General features: G+C 50.9%; 2 long non-coding RNA genes across 3 annotated transcripts; one reads left to right on the top strand and one right to left on the bottom strand.

Moving 5' to 3' along the window:
* The first annotated feature begins 510 nt into the window (after positions 1-510).
* LOC309520553 lies at positions 511-4,387 on the top strand. Of its 2 annotated transcripts, none has more exons than XR_014214269.1 (3): positions 511-794; positions 2,629-2,703; positions 4,303-4,387. It is a non-coding gene; the product is annotated as an uncharacterized lncRNA (long non-coding RNA). The 2 variants fall into 2 exon arrangements; XR_014214270.1 differs by lacking the exon at positions 4,303-4,387 and adding an exon at positions 3,394-3,808.
* A 98-nt stretch (positions 4,388-4,485) lies between these two features.
* LOC309520552 lies at positions 4,486-8,298 on the bottom strand. The gene is made up of 3 exons (XR_014214268.1): positions 7,964-8,298; positions 6,233-6,335; positions 4,486-4,973 (listed from the first exon to the last, which is right to left on the bottom strand). It is a non-coding gene; the product is annotated as an uncharacterized lncRNA (long non-coding RNA).
* Between the last annotated feature and the right edge of the window lie 9,525 nt (positions 8,299-17,823).

Genomic DNA, 17,823 nt, shown 5'->3' with positions numbered 1-17,823 from the left:
AGGTAGTACCATAGTTTACTAGAGAGGCTGCCTGGGTATGTAGAAGTACAGAAGTTTGAATTAGGAGAAAAGCCCACAACCTGACAAGGATTTGCAAGCTTCCAGGAGTGATTGAATGCTGATGGCAGATGAGGCTAATATAAGCCATAATGTTCTGTCTGAGGTCAGAAGCATCTAGGATTTAGAAAATAGCGATTTGACAATTAGCAGATACACATGGCTGTTTAAAGAAGAAAATATTGCAATTATAAAATAACTTGCAAGGTCCCCAAACGGCAAGCTGTGTTTTACAGTGGTACCTCGGGTTACAGACGCTTCAGGTTACAGACGCTTCAGGTTACATACGCTTCAGGTTACAGACTCTGCTAACCCAGAAATAGTACCTCGGGTTAAGAACTTTGCTTCAGGATGAGAAGAGAAATCGTGCAGTGGCGGTGCGGCAGCAGCGGGAGGCCCCATTAGCTAAAGTGGTACCTCAGGATCAGTTTCAGGTTAAGAACGGACCTCCAAAACAAATTAAGTTATTAACCCGAGGTGCCACTGTACTGAATGAAGGGCCAAACAGGAAGCAGGAAGTGAAGCTAAAAAGTAGGGTTAAGAATTAAAGGAGCAGCAGTGCTATTTTTCTAGAAAAAGGTGCCAGAACTCACCATGAACGCCTCCTTCGTTCTCTTAGAATAGCAATGGCGTCCACCTGAGAGGTGTCAGAACTGAGTTCCAGAGAGTTCCGGCAGAAAAAGGCCCTCAGGAGCAGTATAATTTCAGGCCTTACTGAGGACTTTCAAGCAGCCTTGGTTAGGAGTAGTTCCCTTGGTTTGCCACCTGAAGATGTTTGTTTATAAATACTTTCTCAGCATAGAAAATTGATTCCATAGTCAATCCTAACTGATCTTCCTTCCCCTTGTTCTATTCTAGCAAAAGTATGTGTCTCATGTCCTGTCCTTCTCACACAAGCTTAAGATGCCCCTTTTGGTTTGTTATGGTGATATTATCACTTGGGTAGTGGCATTGCCTATAGGCTTTAAAGTGTGTCATAGTGGAGTTGGCTTTTAAAATGAAGGAGTGTCTCCACCTCCATCGTTCAGCCCGGACACTGAGGTCCAGCGCTGAGGGCCTTCTGGGGGTTCCCTCACTGCGAGAAGCGAAGTTACAGGGAACCAGGCAGAGGGCCTTCTCGGTAGTGGTGCCCTCCCTGTGGAATGCCCTCCCACCAGCTGTCAAGGAAATAAACAACTATCTGACGTTTAGAAGACATCTGAAGGCAGCCCTGTTTAGGGAAGTTTTTAATGTTTGATGTTTTACCATGTTTTTAATCTGTCGGGAGCCGCCCAGAGTGGCTGGGGAAGCCCAGCCAGATGGGTGGGGTATAAATAATAAATTATTTATTATTAAAATGAGAAAAGGTAAGATGCATGAAGCATTTTAAGGAAAGATGAACGTTAACACACTGCAGGTGATCTCAGCCCTCTCTGTATCAACCAAATACTGTACAGTGGTACCTTGGGTTAAGTACTTAATTCGTTCCAGAGGTCCGTTCTTAACCTGAAACTGTTCTTAACCTGAAGCACCACTTTAGCTAATGGGGCCTCTTGCTGCCGCCGCGCCGCTGGAACATGATTTCTCTTCTCAGCCTGAAGCAAAGTTCTTAACTTGAGGTAATATTTCTGGGTTAGCAGAATCTGTAACTTGAAGCGTATGTAACCTGAAGTGTATGTAACCCAAGGTACCACTGTACAGTGGTGCCCCGCAAGACGAATGCCTCGCAAGACGGAAAACCCGCTAGACAAAAGGGTTTTCCGTTTTTGAGCTGCTTCGCAAGACGATTTTCCCTATGGGCTTGCTTTGCAAGACGAAAACGTCTTGTGAGTGTTCCGATTTCCCCCCCGCTTCCCCCCTTTTTCTAAGCCGCTAAGCCGCTAATAGCCTTTTAGCCGCTAAGCCGCTAAGCCTTTAATAGCCGCTAAGCCTTTAATAGCCGCTAACCCGCTAATAGCGCTAATCCGCTAAGCCGCTAATAGGGTTACTTCGCAAGACGAAAAAACCGCTAGACGAAGAGACTCGCGGAACGGATTAATTTCGTCTTGCGAGGCACCACTGTATACAGATTTTCTTGGATCAATAGTACTCTGTGTGCATTTATTAGCCACGTGTAAATGTATGTGATTTGGAAGAGGTCATTGCCCATAACAGTACAGCTCTTGTGTCTCACTGCTAAGATTGCAAAACATTTGCCTTGTTCAATATGAGCATAGGAAGCTGCCTTATCCAGAGTCCAGCCATTGCTTTATCTAGCTGATTGGTCTGCTGTACACACTACCTGGCAGGTGCTCTCTCTCCCACCCTTACCTGGAGAGGCCATGCATTGAACCTGGGATCTTCCATAGATACAGCCGTTAATGTCACAACTTGCCCAGGAGCTGGTTCTCGTTTTATGAGGGGTCTTTTGTGGCACATTTTCTTTCACCACTGTATGATCTGGTCATTTTGAAGGCAACTTTAGGCAATCCCACCCCAAATCCACAGGTATGCTGGGCAGCTTCCAATTTTGTAAAGGTGGTAATATTATTGCTCTTTGTTAAGATTAGTTTATTCTGCTTTCACCCCTAACTTCCTGAAACTTTCACTTAGGTTTAGGTTAACACAGTGAAATAAACACAGCATGGAATCAGCCCCGGCATGGACCTCTATGGAAGATATTGAGAGGTAGGCTGCTTTCAGCTTGCCAAACAATCACTCTGTATGCGTGACTTGGAATATTGGCCCTTGATCAAGAAAGCACAAGTTTAGAGTTGCTCCTCTATCCCCACCTCTATAAAATAATATGGGGACACCATTCGTGTTTTGATGCATCCTGACTTTATTGGCAATCTATTGAACACTTTTTATGGCTAATTCATCAAACACACTGAAAACTGTGAGGGAGAAATATATGCCTTTAAGCAAATGTAAGCACGAAACCATTTCTTATAAAGTGCTGAAACCTTATACACAACTTCATCTGAACCAATCTGCACTTAAGGCCAAAGCCCCTTAAAATCTAGGACAAGCATCTTAGCCTAATCTGTTTATCTGTTGTGATAAGGTATGAGCCAAGTGCCTCCACTTAATTCATGACCTGCATGAATTGCTATCCTAACATTACACACTTCCACAATATCCCATAGGAGTGCATTCATATGTAATCATTCATACCTGGATAGTTGTTTCCAGAGGGTGATGCTTAGGGAGTGCTCTTCGGCCCCATGGAGCCTTCAATGTGGGGTTCCTCAGGGTTTGATTTTATCCCCTATGCTGTTTAACATCTACATGAAACTGCTGAGTGTGGTTATCTGGAGTTTGGGAATATGTTGTCAGTAATATGCTGATGACACACAGCTCTCTACTTCTTTGCAGATGAGGCAATGGATGTGCTGGACTTGCCTCAGTAATGGACTGGATGAGAGCCAAAAACTGAAGCAAATTATGCGCAGGGCTGCCTCTGAAGACAGTTCAGAAACTTCAGCTGGTGCAGAATTCAGTGGCCAGGTTGTTCACTGGAGCTAGACTGTTTGAGAATATTACACCGATCCTGGCCCAACTGTACTGGCTACCAATTAATTTCCAGGCCCAATTCAAAGTGCTGGTTTGGACCTATAAAGCACCTTCATTACATATCTTTCAGTACTGGGTGTTCAGCTGATTAACAGTCTATGGATTTTTAATTGTGTTTGTGTGAAGGGGAGTTATTGGTTATGTATTTTGTATTCTCATTTTGTAATTTTATGTTGTGAACCGCCATGGGATCTTGGGAGGAGGGGTGGTTAAATAAATAATCTATCTATCTATCTATCTATCTATCTATCTATCTATCTATCTATATCTCCCCACCCACTTTGCATGCCCTTTCTCCATCGGCATGCATCTTCACGTAGCCTTCGAAGCCATACTTGTTCTCCTCCTCTGAACCTGACTGCTTTTTCTATTTTTGCCACTTAATAGTGTCTATTGAGTGTTTGTTAGAGAAACTGGCATTATGGCAGAGATGAACATTCCAAAGATTCAGTAGCACCTTCAGAAAAATGGTGCAGTGTGGCATGCTCCTGTTTCCAGCCAACCAGCTGCTGTGCCCTTTTTAAGAATAGTTTGTTCCATTACTCGCTCCCCTCCAGATTTATGCACAACCCATCAGTCAGCATTCCATGTTGACTGAACATGCTCAGTCTTTACGGAGGTATTTTTAAGGTCTCCTCAGCACTGCCTACATTTTTTCTATAGCTGCTTTGTACTTCCCTGAACCTGATGATACCTCTCTCTCTTGTGTAGGGATGGTGCTGTTTTGGCTATGGAAGATGCATGCTCAAAGAATGAGTTTGCTTAGTAGCAAACAGCAGCTTGATACCACCCAGCTGTTTTAGACTACAACTCCCAACATCCCTGACTTTTGGCCATCAGATTAGGGAATGCCGATATACAGGAGTATGCTCATTAATTACTCGCCACTGAAAATGAGAATGACCAACTAAACTCTTTATTAAACCTATTTAACTATTTTACAATACATAGTCCGGTAGACGTTGCTTGGTGGAAACTTTCAGAGCAAGGCAGATATTTATTCCATCCGAAATGATGAATAAATTAGCCAAGGATGTTATCAGTACCAGCCTTCTTGGAAGTATACTCTGCCTGCCTTCCCAAAGCTTGGAGAAATCCATATGAACGAAGGGATGTTGAGTGTCAAATGTCTTTTTGCAAAGTAGGTAATAACCGATCATTATTTTCTAAACAATCCCTGTACGGTTGAGGAAGCTGAGTCTGCCTCGTGTGTACATCCATTGTAGTTGCATACGCAGCCACCAAATAGGATGATTTCTGTAACAAGTGGCATATGTGGGTTCTCTGGGTCTGGACAAGGCATCGTCAGCTCCTTCTTGTAGAGTGTGAGTGGCATGCAGCACCCACACTCTGTGTGTACCATCATCTTGGCAACATTTAGCCTGTGAAAGAGAGGAATAATAATAATAATAATAATAATAATAATAATAATACCCTGCCCATCTGGCTGGATGGCCTCCAGCAAAATATAAAAGCATAATAAAACATCTAAAAATGTGCAATTGGCTCATATGACACCCCAATAAACCTGCAAGAACTGCCAACTGTTTTTAATGTTTGATGTTTTATTATGTGAGGGGGTTGCACAAGTTAGCCTCGCTCCCTGCCATTCTCAGGAGTAGCCAATGAGGAGGGGGGAACGCCATGTTCCTCACCTCCCAACAGCAGCAGCATTTCCACTTGCCAGGTGGGTGAGGGGCAGCACAGTGGAGCGGTTGGGGATAAAAATACACTTCATCTGGGAGAAGGTCCTACAGTGTGTATGTATGGATTTCTGTGTTTGTGTGTGTGGCTTTGAAGCTGCCCATTTTGGGCCTTGGCCCCACCTATCATCCACATGTGGCTCCCCAGAAGTTCACCCATGAGGGTATGTCACCCCACCCCTGTTCAGCAGCAAAACCCTGAAGATACAAAACTATAGATCTGGAGTATCTCAGAAATTACCAAGAGCAAGAGATGTTGAACAGAATACTATTGCCCCCCATCCTGCTATTGCAAGCACCATTGTACTGCTTTGTGGTTTTTATAATATTTATTGATACCAGATTGTTTTAACAAGTTGTAAATTATGCTGGGATTTGTTGATGAAAGGTGGTACAGTGGTACCTCGGTTTACAAACTGTTCCGGAAGTCCATGTTTAAACCGAAACCATTCTTAAACTGAGGCGCACTTTCCCTAATGAGGCCTCCTGCCACCAGTGCCCTTCTACCATTCAGCTTCCGTTCACAGACTAAGGTAAAGTTCGCAAACTGGAACATTACTTCCGGTTTTGTGGAGTTCGTAAACCGAATCGTTCACAAACAGGACTTCTTAAATGGAGGTCCCACATCTTTTAAATCAATAAACAATAATGTGAACTGTACCTCTGTAGGATTTGATTTTGGGACAGGAATGGCAGAACCATAACTGGGAATATTAGTACCAGATCCGATCATTCACTAGGTTAAAGCAAGTTATATACTATATCTTTAAAAAGAAATGCAATATAGGATAATGAAATGCAATGTACTATATAATATCTAGCTGCTGTACAGCAGTGGAAATAATTGACTTTGGTAATATTTACAGATTATTACTTTTGATTATGTAATAAGACAAAAGTCATAGTGGCTGGCCAAATTGACACCGATTCATACTCACCTTGATGATGTTGGACACATTCCTTCGCAGCGAGTCAAAGTGACATTTGCAACACAACCCTTGTAAACCACTTGATCTTCATATTCAACAGATTCACACTTCCCTGAAAGACATGAAATAAAACAGTTAATATACAAGCAGCACTGGAAATGTGATGAATCATCTTATGGCAATATAGATGATTGGTATTTTCTGTCATCTGGAAACTGCTGATATTGAATCCAGTGAAAAGGGATAATACATTTCTTTATTAGTTGTATCCCCTGTTCAGTCTCAGCTGAGTGCTATGGTTCTTTTAGAGTCTGTACTACTTTAGGTTTTCATGCTTATGGGAGCAGGTATATGGCCTTCCTTAATGCTGTTTGTAAATCCATGTATGGTGACAATTTTGTGAAATCAGTTATTTTAACCATTATAAATGAAGTAATTTGATTTTTATTGTTAAAGAACATTTAAAACATTTTGACATATGTGAAAGGGTAGCTCGCAAGTCAAAGAACTTACCTGTACTTCAACCCATGTCTAAGCATACTTTTCTTGGAACAAGGTGCCAATGGTTTCAATGGGCTTATTCCCATTGAAACGTATGCAGGTGACTATAGCCTTGGGAAGGCAACCACTTTCACTTAGACCATTTATTTAGGTAGGTAGCTGTGTTGGTCTGACGCAGTCAAAATGTATTAAAAATTTTAAAAATTCTCCAGTAGCACCTTAGAGACCAACTAAGTTTGTTCTTGGTATAAGCTTTTGTGTGCATGCATGAAATCTGAAGAAGTGTGCATGCACACAAAAGCTTATAGCAAGACCAAACTTAGTTGGTCTTTAAGGTGCTACTGGAGATTTTTTTATATACATTTTGACCATTTATTTAGTTTAGGTAACCTATGATTTGAAGTTGTGGTGGTAGTTGTTATTTTAGGGGTGCTGCCTGTAACTGAAAAAATAAAAGCAAAATATCTGAACACAAACGCATGCATAAACAAAATAATATGGGTAAAATCCTGAGTCCATTTAAAGAAAATAAGTTGTTCATTCTGCGAATTCAGGATTGCATCCAAAGTCACCAACCATCAAATATCTTGAGACCAAAGTTTTCCTTCTTTTAATATATGAGTTTGAAAATCAAGTGATCTGGCTGTTGGATGGGGACAGAGCTGTTCAAATGCTTTCCCCTACAAGGATCTTTAGGCTGCAGTTCTACACAGATACAGGGGAATAAGGCCCATTTAATTTATATCTCTGTGTTGATTCATATAAGATGACAGTTCTAGTGTACATAATGGAGAACAAATATTGCTTTGCACTTTCCTTTTCCAGGAACATATTGTGTTAGATTGTGCCTTCTAAAAAGATGTAGAACTAAACAGGCAGCTACCTAGGTATTTGTAAAAAAATGTAAAAAAGGGAACAAACTGGATCAAAAGGAAAAATAAAATAGAAATGAACTAAAAAGAAAGTATAGCATTAATCCTAAAAGAAGAAACTATAAACATTGTTGAATGAGGAGTACCACAGAATACTGTGAAAAGTGTGACCTGTGAAAAGATATTTATCCTGTATGATACTAAAAGTTAAAAAAATGGGGTGGATCTGCACAGATGGTAAAGAAGCAGAGGGAATCTAGAACAAAAATCCAAAATGATGATGTAGTGACTAAAGTCAACGTAAATGTTCGAGAAATACAAAAACCACATTTAAGCCAAAAAACATTTCCTCGAAATAGAAGCTCACCAGGAGATACAGTTGAGGTATATGATGTGGAGGTTGTCTTCAAAGACTGAGTACTACTACTCAAAGTACTAGTTCGGGTAGTTACTGGAATACTAATGATATTAGTACTGGATGACAATGGAGTACTGCTTGTGACCGGAATAATGGGAGTAGTAGAAAGAGTAGATGTAAATGGAATTGAAGTAGAGGATGTTTCTATGGTAGAATGTGTTGTCATGCTTGACGCCGTAGAAATCAAACTAGTTGGAGAGGTCTTTGGTGTGTTAGTTGCGGAGGTTTGTGTTGATAAAGTGGCTCTGGATGTAGTAGAAGGAGACGTGGTTGGCGTGGTTTTCGGCGTGCTGCTTGGCGGTCTGGTTGTCGAAGGTGTGGTGACTGCAAAGGAGAAAGAAAGCAAGTGAAAGGGGGGCGACCACACGTGGGAACGGGGGAATGAGAGAAGGAGAGAAGGAGAGAAGCAGAGCTCCTTCGGCAGGCTCAGCGCCCTTACCTGTAGGCACCGGTGCTGGAACAGAAGTGGTGGTTTTTGGTGTTTCTGGAACACAAAAGAGCAAAGTCACATAGGTGGCGGTGGGAGAGGGAAAAGGCGGGCTCCCGTCACGGCTGGGATTTTGGGTTGCCCAGGGCGCCACACGAGGACATGAGGAACAGGTTCCCGGATGACTGAGCCAGACGAGTCTCGCCCTTTTTGGAGGGCTGGCTTACGTGGGACCTGGAGGTGGGAATCCCTCTGCCCCTTTGGCAAGAGAGGGCGCCTGAAAGACTTGTAAGATGCTGCTGCAGAGCGACCAAGGAGACTTACCCGTGGTAACTGGGACGGTGGTGGTTGCAGGAGTTGTGGTGGCCGGAGTGCTGGGCGTTTCTGTGCTGGTAGGGGGAGCAGTCGTGAGAGTTGTGGCAGTGGGTACTGGAGTGCTGGTGGAAGTGGAGGTAACGGTTGTGGGCGAGGTGGTGGTGGTTGTGGTGGACGGCGTGGGAGGAGACGGTGTGGAGGGGGGCACGGGTGCTGTGGTGGTTGTCGGGGTCGGTGTGCTAGTCGCAGTGGATTCTGTGGTGGTGGAGGGGGTTGTGGTGGTTAGGATTTTGGGGTGATGCGTAGAGGTGGATGGTGTGGAGGCTGTTGCAGTGGTCTTTGGCGTGTTGGTGGTTGCCGTCTGAGTTGATGCAGTGGTTCTGGATGTGGTGGAGGGAGAGGTGGTTGGCGTAGTTTTCGGCGTGCTGCTTGGCGGTCTGGTTGTCGAAGGTGTGGTGACTGCAAAGGAGAAAGAAAGCAAGTGAAAGCGGGGCGACCACACGTGGGAACGGGGGAAGGAGAGAAGGAGAGAAGCAGAGCTCCTTCGGCAGGCTCAGCGCCCTTACCTGTAGGCACCGGTGGTGGAACAGAAGTGGTGGTTTTTGGTGTTTCTGGAACACAAAAGAGGAAAGTCACATAGGTGGCGGTGGGAGAGGGAAAAGGCGGGCTCCCGTCACGGCTGGGATTTTGGGTTGCCCAGGGCGCCACACGAGGCCATGAGGAACAGGTTCCCGGATGACTGAGCCAGACGAGTCTCGCCCTTTTTGGAGGGCTGGCTTACGTGGGACCTGGAGGTGGGAATCCCTCTGCCCCTTTGGCAAGAGAGGGCGCCTGAAAGACTTGTAAGATGCTGCTGCAGAGCGACCAAGGAGACTTACCCGTGGTAACTGGGACGGTGGTGGTTGCAGGAGTTGTGGTGGCCGGAGTGCTGGGCGTTTCTGTGCTGGTAGGGGGAGCAGTCGTGAGAGTTGTGGCAGTGGGTACTGGAGTGCTGGTGGAAGTGGAGGTAACGGTTGTGGGCGAGGTGGTGGTGGTTGTGGTGGACGGCGTGGGAGGAGACGGTGTGGAGGGGGGCACGGGTGCTGTGGTGGTTGTTGGGGTTGGTGTGCTTGTCGCAGTGGATTCTGTGGTGGTGGAGGGGGTTGTGGTGGTTAGGATTTTGGGGTGATGCGTAGAGGTGGATGGTGTGGAGGCTGTTGCAGTGGTCTTTGGCGTGTTGGTGGTTGCCGTCTCAGTTGATGCAGTGGTTCTGGATGTGGTGGAGGGAGAGGTGGTTGGCGTGGTTTTCGGCGTGCTGCTTGCGGGTCTGGTTGTCGAAGGTGTGGTGACTGCAAAGGAGAAAGAAAGTAAGTGAAAGGGGGGCGACCACACGTGGGAACGGGGGAAGGAGAGAAGGAGAGAAGGAGAGAAGCAGAGCTCCTTCGGCAGGCTCAGCGCCCTTACCTGTAGGCACCGGTGGTGGAACAGAAGTGGTGGTTTTTGGTGTTTCTGGAACACAAAAGAGCAAAGTCACATAGGTGGCGGTGGGAAAGGAAAAAGGCGGGCTCCCGTCACGGCTGGGATTTTGGGTTGCCCAGGGCGCCACACGAGGACATGAGGAACAGGTTCCCGGATGACTGAGCCAGACGAGTCTCGCCCTTTTTGGAGGGCTGGCTTACATGGGACCTGGAGGTGGGAATCCCTCTGCCCCTTTGGCAAGAGATGGTGCCTGAAAGACTTGTAAGATGCTGCTGCAGAGCGACCAAGGAGACTTACCCGTGGTAACTGGGACGGTGGTGGTTGCAGGAGTTGTGGTGGCCGGAGTGCTGGGCGTTTCTGTGCTGGTAGGGGGAGCAGTCGTGAGACTTGTGGCAGTGGATACTGGAGTGCTGGTGGAAGTGGAGGTAACGGTTGTGGGCGAGGTGGTGGTGGTTGTGGTGGACGGCGTGGGAGGAGACGGTGTGGAGGGGGGCACGGGTGCTGTGGTGGTTGTCGGGGTTGGTGTGCTAGTCGCAGTGGATTCTGTGGTGGTGGAGGGGGTTGTGGTGGTTAGGATTTTGGGGTGATGCGTAGAGGTGGATGGTGTGGAGGCTGTTGCAGTGGTCTTTGGCGTGTTGGTGGTTGCCGTCTCAGTTGATGCAGTGGTTCTGGATGTGGTGGAGGGAGAGGTGGTTGGCGTGGTTTTCGGCGTGCTGCTTGGCGGTTTGGTTGTCGAACGTGTGGTGACTGCAAAGGAGAAAGAAAGCAAGTGAAAGGGGGACGACCACACGTGGGAACGTGGGAAGGAGAGAAGGAGAGAAGCAGAGCTCCTTCGGCAGGCTCAGAGCCCTTACCTGTAGGCACCGGTGGTGGAACAGAAGTGGTGGTTTTTGGTGTTTCTGGAACACAAAAGAGCAAAGTCACATAGGTGGCGGTGGGAGAGGGAAAAGGCGGGCTCCCGTCACGGCTGGGATTTTGGGTTGCCCAGGGCGCCACACGAGGACATGAGGAACAGGTTCCCGGATGACTGAGCCAGACGAGTCTCGCCCTTTTTGGAGGGCTGGCTTACGTGGGACCTGGAGGTGGGAATCCCTCTGCCCCTTTGGCAAGAGAGGGCGCCTGAAAGACTTGTAAGATGCTGCTGCAGAGCGACCAAGGAGACTTACCCGTGGTAACTGGGACGGTGGTGGTTGCAGGAGTTGTGGTGGCCGGAGTGCTGGGCGTTTCTGTGCTGGTAGGGGGAGCAGTCGTGAGAGTTGTGGCAGTGGGTACTGGAGTGCTGGTGGAAGTGGAGGTAACGGTTGTGGGCGAGGTGGTGGTGGTTGTGGTGGACGGCGTGGGAGGAGACGGTGTGGAGGGGGGCACGGGTGCTGTGGTGGTTGTCGGGGTCGGTGTGCTAGTCGCAGTGGATTCTGTGGTGGTGGAGGGGGTTGTGGTGGTTAGGATTTTGGGGTGATGCGTAGAGGTGGATGGTGTGGAGGCTGTTGCAGTGGTCTTTGGCGTGTTGGTGGTTGCCGTCTGAGTTGATGCAGTGGTTCTGGATGTGGTGGAGGGAGAGGTGGTTGGCGTAGTTTTCGGCGTGCTGCTTGGCGGTCTGGTTGTCGAAGGTGTGGTGACTGCAAAGGAGAAAGAAAGCAAGTGAAAGCGGGGCGACCACACGTGGGAACGGGGGAAGGAGAGAAGGAGAGAAGCAGAGCTCCTTCGGCAGGCTCAGCGCCCTTACCTGTAGGCACCGGTGGTGGAACAGAAGTGGTGGTTTTTGGTGTTTCTGGAACACAAAAGAGGAAAGTCACATAGGTGGCGGTGGGAGAGGGAAAAGGCGGGCTCCCGTCACGGCTGGGATTTTGGGTTGCCCAGGGCGCCACACGAGGACATGAGGAACAGGTTCCCGGATGACTGAGCCAGACGAGTCTCGCCCTTTTTGGAGGGCTGGCTTACGTGGGACCTGGAGGTGGGAATCCCTCTGCCCCTTTGGCAAGAGAGGGCGCCTGAAAGACTTGTAAGATGCTGCTGCAGAGCGACCAAGGAGACTTACCCGTGGTAACTGGGACGGTGGTGGTTGCAGGAGTTGTGGTGGCCGGAGTGCTGGGCGTTTCTGTGCTGGTAGGGGGAGCAGTCGTGAGAGTTGTGGCAGTGGGTACTGGAGTGCTGGTGGAAGTGGAGGTAACGGTTGTGGGCGAGGTGGTGGTGGTTGTGGTGGACGGCGTGGGAGGAGACGGTGTGGAGGGGGGCACGGGTGCTGTGGTGGTTGTCGGGGTCGGTGTGCTAGTCGCAGTGGATTCTGTGGTGGTGGAGGGGGTTGTGGTGGTTAGGATTTTGGGGTGATGCGTAGAGGTGGATGGTGTGGAGGCTGTTGCAGTGGTCTTTGGCGTGTTGGTGGTTGCCGTCTGAGTTGATGCAGTGGTTCTGGATGTGGTGGAGGGAGAGGTGGTTGGCGTAGTTTTCGGCGTGCTGCTTGGCGGTCTGGTTGTCGAAGGTGTGGTGACTGCAAAGGAGAAAGAAAGCAAGTGAAAGCGGGGCGACCACACGTGGGAACGGGGGAAGGAGAGAAGGAGAGAAGCAGAGCTCCTTCGGCAGGCTCAGCGCCCTTACCTGTAGGCACCGGTGGTGGAACAGAAGTGGTGGTTTTTGGTGTTTCTGGAACACAAAAGAGCAAACTCACATAGGTGGCGGTGGGAGAGGGAAAAGGCGGGCTCCCGTCACGGCTGGGATTTTGGGTTGCCCAGGGCGCCACACGAGGACATGAGGAACAGGTTCCCGGATGACTGAGCCAGACGAGTCTCGCCCTTTTTGGAGGGCTGGCTTACGTGGGACCTGGAGGTGGGAATCCCTCTGCCCCTTTGGCAAGAGAGGGTGCCTGAAAGACTTGTAAGATGCTGCTGCAGAGCGACCAAGGAGACTTACCCGTGGTAACTGGGACGGTGGTGGTTGCAGGAGTTGTGGTGGCCGGAGTGCTGGGCGTTTCTGTGCTGGTAGGCGGAGCAGTCGTGAGAGTTGTGGCAGTGGGTACTGGAGTGCTGGTGGAAGTGGAGGTAACGGTTGTGGGCGAGGTGGTGGTGGTTGTGGTGGACGGCGTGGGAGGAGACGGTGTGGAGGGGGGCACGGGTGCTGTGGTGGTTGTTGGGGTTGGTGTGCTAGTCGCAGTGGATTCTGTGGTGGTGGAGGGGGTTGTGGTGGTTAGGATTTTGGGGTGATGCGTAGAGGTGGATGGTGTGGAGGCTGTTGCAGTGGTCTTTGGCGTGTTGGTGGTTGCCGTCTGAGTTGATGCAGTGGTTCTGGATGTGGTGGAGGGAGAGGTGGTTGGCGTAGTTTTCGGCGTGCTGCTTGGCGGTCTGGTTGTCGAAGGTGTGGTGACTGCAAAGGAGAAAGAAAGCAAGTGAAAGCGGGGCGACCACACGTGGGAACGGGGGAAGGAGAGAAGGAGAGAAGCAGAGCTCCTTCGGCAGGCTCAGCGCCCTTACCTGTAGGCACCGGTGGTGGAACAGAAGTGGTGGTTTTTGGTGTTTCTGGAACACAAAAGAGGAAAGTCACATAGGTGGCGGTGGGAGAGGGAAAAGGCGGGCTCCCGTCACGGCTGGGATTTTGGGTTGCCCAGGGCGCCACACGAGGACATGAGGAACAGGTTCCCGGATGACTGAGCCAGACGAGTCTCGCCCTTTTTGGAGGGCTGGCTTACGTGGGACCTGGAGGTGGGGATCCCTCTGCCCCTTTGGCAAGAGAGGGCGCCTGAAAGACTTGTAAGGTGCTGCTGCAGAGCGACCAAGGAGACTTACCCGTGGTAACTGGGACGGTGGTGGTTGCAGGAGTTGTGGTGGCCGGAGTGCTGGGCGTTTCTGTGCTGGTAGGGGGAGCAGTCGTGAGAGTTGTGGCAGTGGGTACTGGAGTGCTGGTGGAAGTGGAGGTAACGGTTGTGGGCGAGGTGGTGGTGGTTGTGGTGGACGGCGTGGGAGGAGACGGTGTGGAGGGGGGCACGGGTGCTGTGGTGGTTGTTGGGGTTGGTGTGCTAGTCGCAGTGGATACTGTGGTGGTGGAGGGGGTTGTGGTGGTTAGGATTTTGGGGTGATGCGTAGAGGTGGATGGTGTGGAGGCTGTTGCAGTGGTCTTTGGCGTGTTGGTGGTTGCCGTCTCAGTTGATGCAGTGGTTCTGGATGTGGTGGAGGGAGAGGTGGTTGGCGTAGTTTTCGGCGTGCTGCTTGGCGGTCTGGTTGTCGAAGGTGTGGTGACTGCAAAGGAGAAAGAAAGCAAGTGAAAGCGGGGCGACCACACGTGGGAACAGGGGAAGGAGAGAAGGAGAGAAGCAGAGCTCCTTCGGCAGGCTCAGCGCCCTTACCTGTAGGCACCGGTGGTGGAACAGAAGTGGTGGTTTTTGGTGTTTCTGGAACACAAAAGAGGAAAGTCACATAGGTGGCGGTGGGAGAGGGAAAAGGCGGGCTCCCGTCACGGCTGGGATTTTGGGTTGCCCAGGGCGCCACACGAGGACATGAGGAACAGGTTCCCGGATGACTGAGCCAGACGAGTCTCGCCCTTTTTGGAGGGCTGGCTTACGTGGGACCTGGAGGTGGGGATCCCTCTGCCCCTTTGGCAAGAGAGGGCGCCTGAAAGACTTGTAAGGTGCTGCTGCAGAGCGACCAAGGAGACTTACCCGTGGTAACTGGGACGGTGGTGGTTGCAGGAGTTGTGGTGGCCGGAGTGCTGGGCGTTTCTGTGCTGGTAGGGGGAGCAGTCGTGAGAGTTGTGGCAGTGGGTACTGGAGTGCTGGTGGAAGTGGAGGTAACGGTTGTGGGCGAGGTGGTGGTGGTTGTGGTGGACGGCGTGGGAGGAGACGGTGTGGAGGGGGGCACGGGTGCTGTGGTGGTTGTTGGGGTTGGTGTGCTAGTCGCAGTGGATACTGTGGTGGTGGAGGGGGTTGTGGTGGTTAGGATTTTGGGGTGATGCGTAGAGGTGGATGGTGTGGAGGCTGTTGCAGTGGTCTTTGGCGTGTTGGTGGTTGCCGTCTCAGTTGATGCAGTGGTTCTGGATGTGGTGGAGGGAGAGGTGGTTGGCGTGGTTTTCGGCGTGCTGCTTGGCGGTCTGGTTGTCGAAGGTGTGGTGACTGCAAAGGAGAAAGAAAGCAAGTGAAAGGGGGGCGACCACATGTGGGAACGGGGGAAGGAGAGAAGGAGAGAGGAGAGAAGCAGAGCTCCTTCGGCAGGCTCAGCGCCCTTACCTGTAGGCACCGGTGGTGGAACAGAAGTGGTGGTTTTTGGTGTTTCTGGAACACAAAAGAGCAAAGTCACATAGGTGGTGGTGGGAGAGGGAAAAGGCGGGCTCCCGTCACGGCTGGGATTTTGGGTTGTCCAGGGCGCCACACGAGGACATGAGGAACAGGTTCCCGGATGACTGAGCCAGACGAGTCTCGCCCTTTTTGGAGGGCTGGCTTACGTGGGACCTGGAGGTGGGGATCCCTCTGCCCCTTTGGCAAGAGAGGGCGCCTGAAAGACTTGTAAGGTGCTGCTGCAGAGCGACCAAGGAGACTTACCCGTGGTAACTGGGACGGTGGTGGTTGCAGGAGTTGTGGTGGCCGGAGTGCTGGGCGTTTCTGTGCTGGTAGGGGGAGCAGTCGTGAGAGTTGTGGCAGTGGGTACTGGAGTGCTGGTGGAAGTGGAGGTAACGGTTGTGGGCGAGGTGGTGGTGGTTGTGGTGGACGGCGTGGGAGGAGACGGTGTGGAGGGGGGCACGGGTGCTGTGGTGGTTGTTGGGGTTGGTGTGCTAGTCGCAGTGGATACTGTGGTGGTGGAGGGGGTTGTGGTGGTTAGGATTTTGGGGTGATGCGTAGAGGTGGATGGTGTGGAGGCTGTTGCAGTGGTCTTTGGCGTGTTGGTGGTTGCCGTCTCAGTTGATGCAGTGGTTCTGGATGTGGTGGAGGGAGAGGTGGTTGGCGTGGTTTTCGGCGTGCTGCTTGGCGGTCTGGTTGTCGAAGGTGTGGTGACTGCAAAGGAGAAAGAAAGCAAGTGAAAGCGGGGCGACCACACGTGGGAACGGGGGAAGGAGAGAAGGAGAGAAGCAGAGCTCCTTCGGCAGGCTCAGTGCCCTTACCTGTAGGCACCGGTGGTGGAACAGAAGTGGTGGTTTTTGGTGTTTCTGGAACACAAAAGAGGAAAGTCACATAGGTGGCGGTGGGAGAGGGAAAAGGCGGGCTCCCGTCACGGCTGGGATTTTGGGTTGCCCAGGGCGCCACACGAGGACATGAGGAACAGGTTCCCGGATGACTGAGCCAGACGAGTCTCGCCCTTTTTGCAGGCCTGGCTTACGTGGGACCTGGAGGTGGGGATCCCTCTGCCCCTTTGGCAAGAGAGGGCGCCTGAAAGACTTGTAAGATGCTGCTGCAGAGCGACCAAGGAGACTTACCCGTGGTAACTGGGACGGTGGTGGTTGCAGGAGTTGTGGTGGCCGGAGTGCTGGGCGTTTCTGTGCTGGTAGGGGGAGCAGTCGTGAGAGTTGTGGCAGTGGGTACTGGAGTGCTGGTGGAAGTGGAGGTAACGGTTGTGGGCGAGGTGGTGGTGGTTGTGGTGGACGGCGTGGGAGGAGACGGTGTGGAGGGGGGCACGGGTGCTGTGGTGGTTGTCGGGGTTGGTGTGCTAGTGGCAGTGGATTCTGTGGTGGTGGAGGGGGTTGTGGTGGTTAGGATTTTGGGGTGATGCGTAGAGGTGGATGGTGTGGAGGCTGTTGCAGTGGTCTTTGGCGTGTTGGTGGTTGCCGTCTGAGTTGATGAAGTGGTTCTGGATGTGGTGGAGGGAGAGGTGGTTGGCGTAGTTTTCGGCGTGCTGCTTGGCGGTCTGGTTGTCGAAGGTGTGGTGACTGCAAAGGAGAAAGAAAGCAAGTGAAAGGGGGGCGACCACACGTGGGAACGGGGGAAGGAGAGAAGGAGAGAAGCAGAGCTCCTTCGGCAGGCTCAGCGCCCTTACCTGTAGGCACCGGTGGTGGAACAGAAGTGGTGGTTTTTGGTGTTTCTGGAACACAAAAGACCAAAGTCACATAGGTGGCGGTGGGAAAGGGAAAAGGCGGGCTCCCGTCACGGCTGGGATTTTGGGTTGCCCAGGGCGCCACACGAGGACATGACAACAGGTTCCCGGATGACTGAGCCAGACGAGTCTCGCCCTTTTTGGAGGGCTGGCTTACGTGGGACCTGAAGGTGGGAATCCCTCTGCCCCTTTGGCAAGAGAGGGCGCCTGAAAGACTTGTAAGGTGCTGCTGCAGAGCGACCAAGGAGACTTACCCGTGGTAACTGGGAGGGTGGTGGTTGCAGGAGTTGTGGTGGCCGGAGTGCTGGGCGTTTCTGTGCTGGTAGGCGGAGCAGTCGTGAGAGTTGTGGCAGTGGGTACTGGAGTGCTGGTGGAAGTGGAGGTAACGGTTGTGGGCGAGGTGGTGGTGGTTGTGGTGGACGGCGTGGGAGGAGACGGTGTGGAGGGGGGCACGGGTGCTGTGGTGGTTGTTGGGGTTGGTGTGCTAGTCGCAGTGGATTCTGTGGTGGTGGAGGGGGTTGTGGTGGTTAGGATTTTGGGGTGATGCGTAGAGGTGGATGGTGTGGAGGCTGTTGCAGTGGTCTTTGGCGTGTTGGTGGTTGCCGTCT

This window comes from Podarcis vaucheri, assembly GCF_965113315.1.
Source record: "Podarcis vaucheri genome assembly, chromosome: 1".
In the NCBI taxonomy this organism is placed as follows: domain Eukaryota; kingdom Metazoa; phylum Chordata; class Lepidosauria; order Squamata; family Lacertidae; genus Podarcis; species Podarcis vaucheri.
The sequence above is the reverse complement of the archived record's forward strand: the minus strand, read 5'-3'. Positions and strand labels throughout refer to the sequence as shown.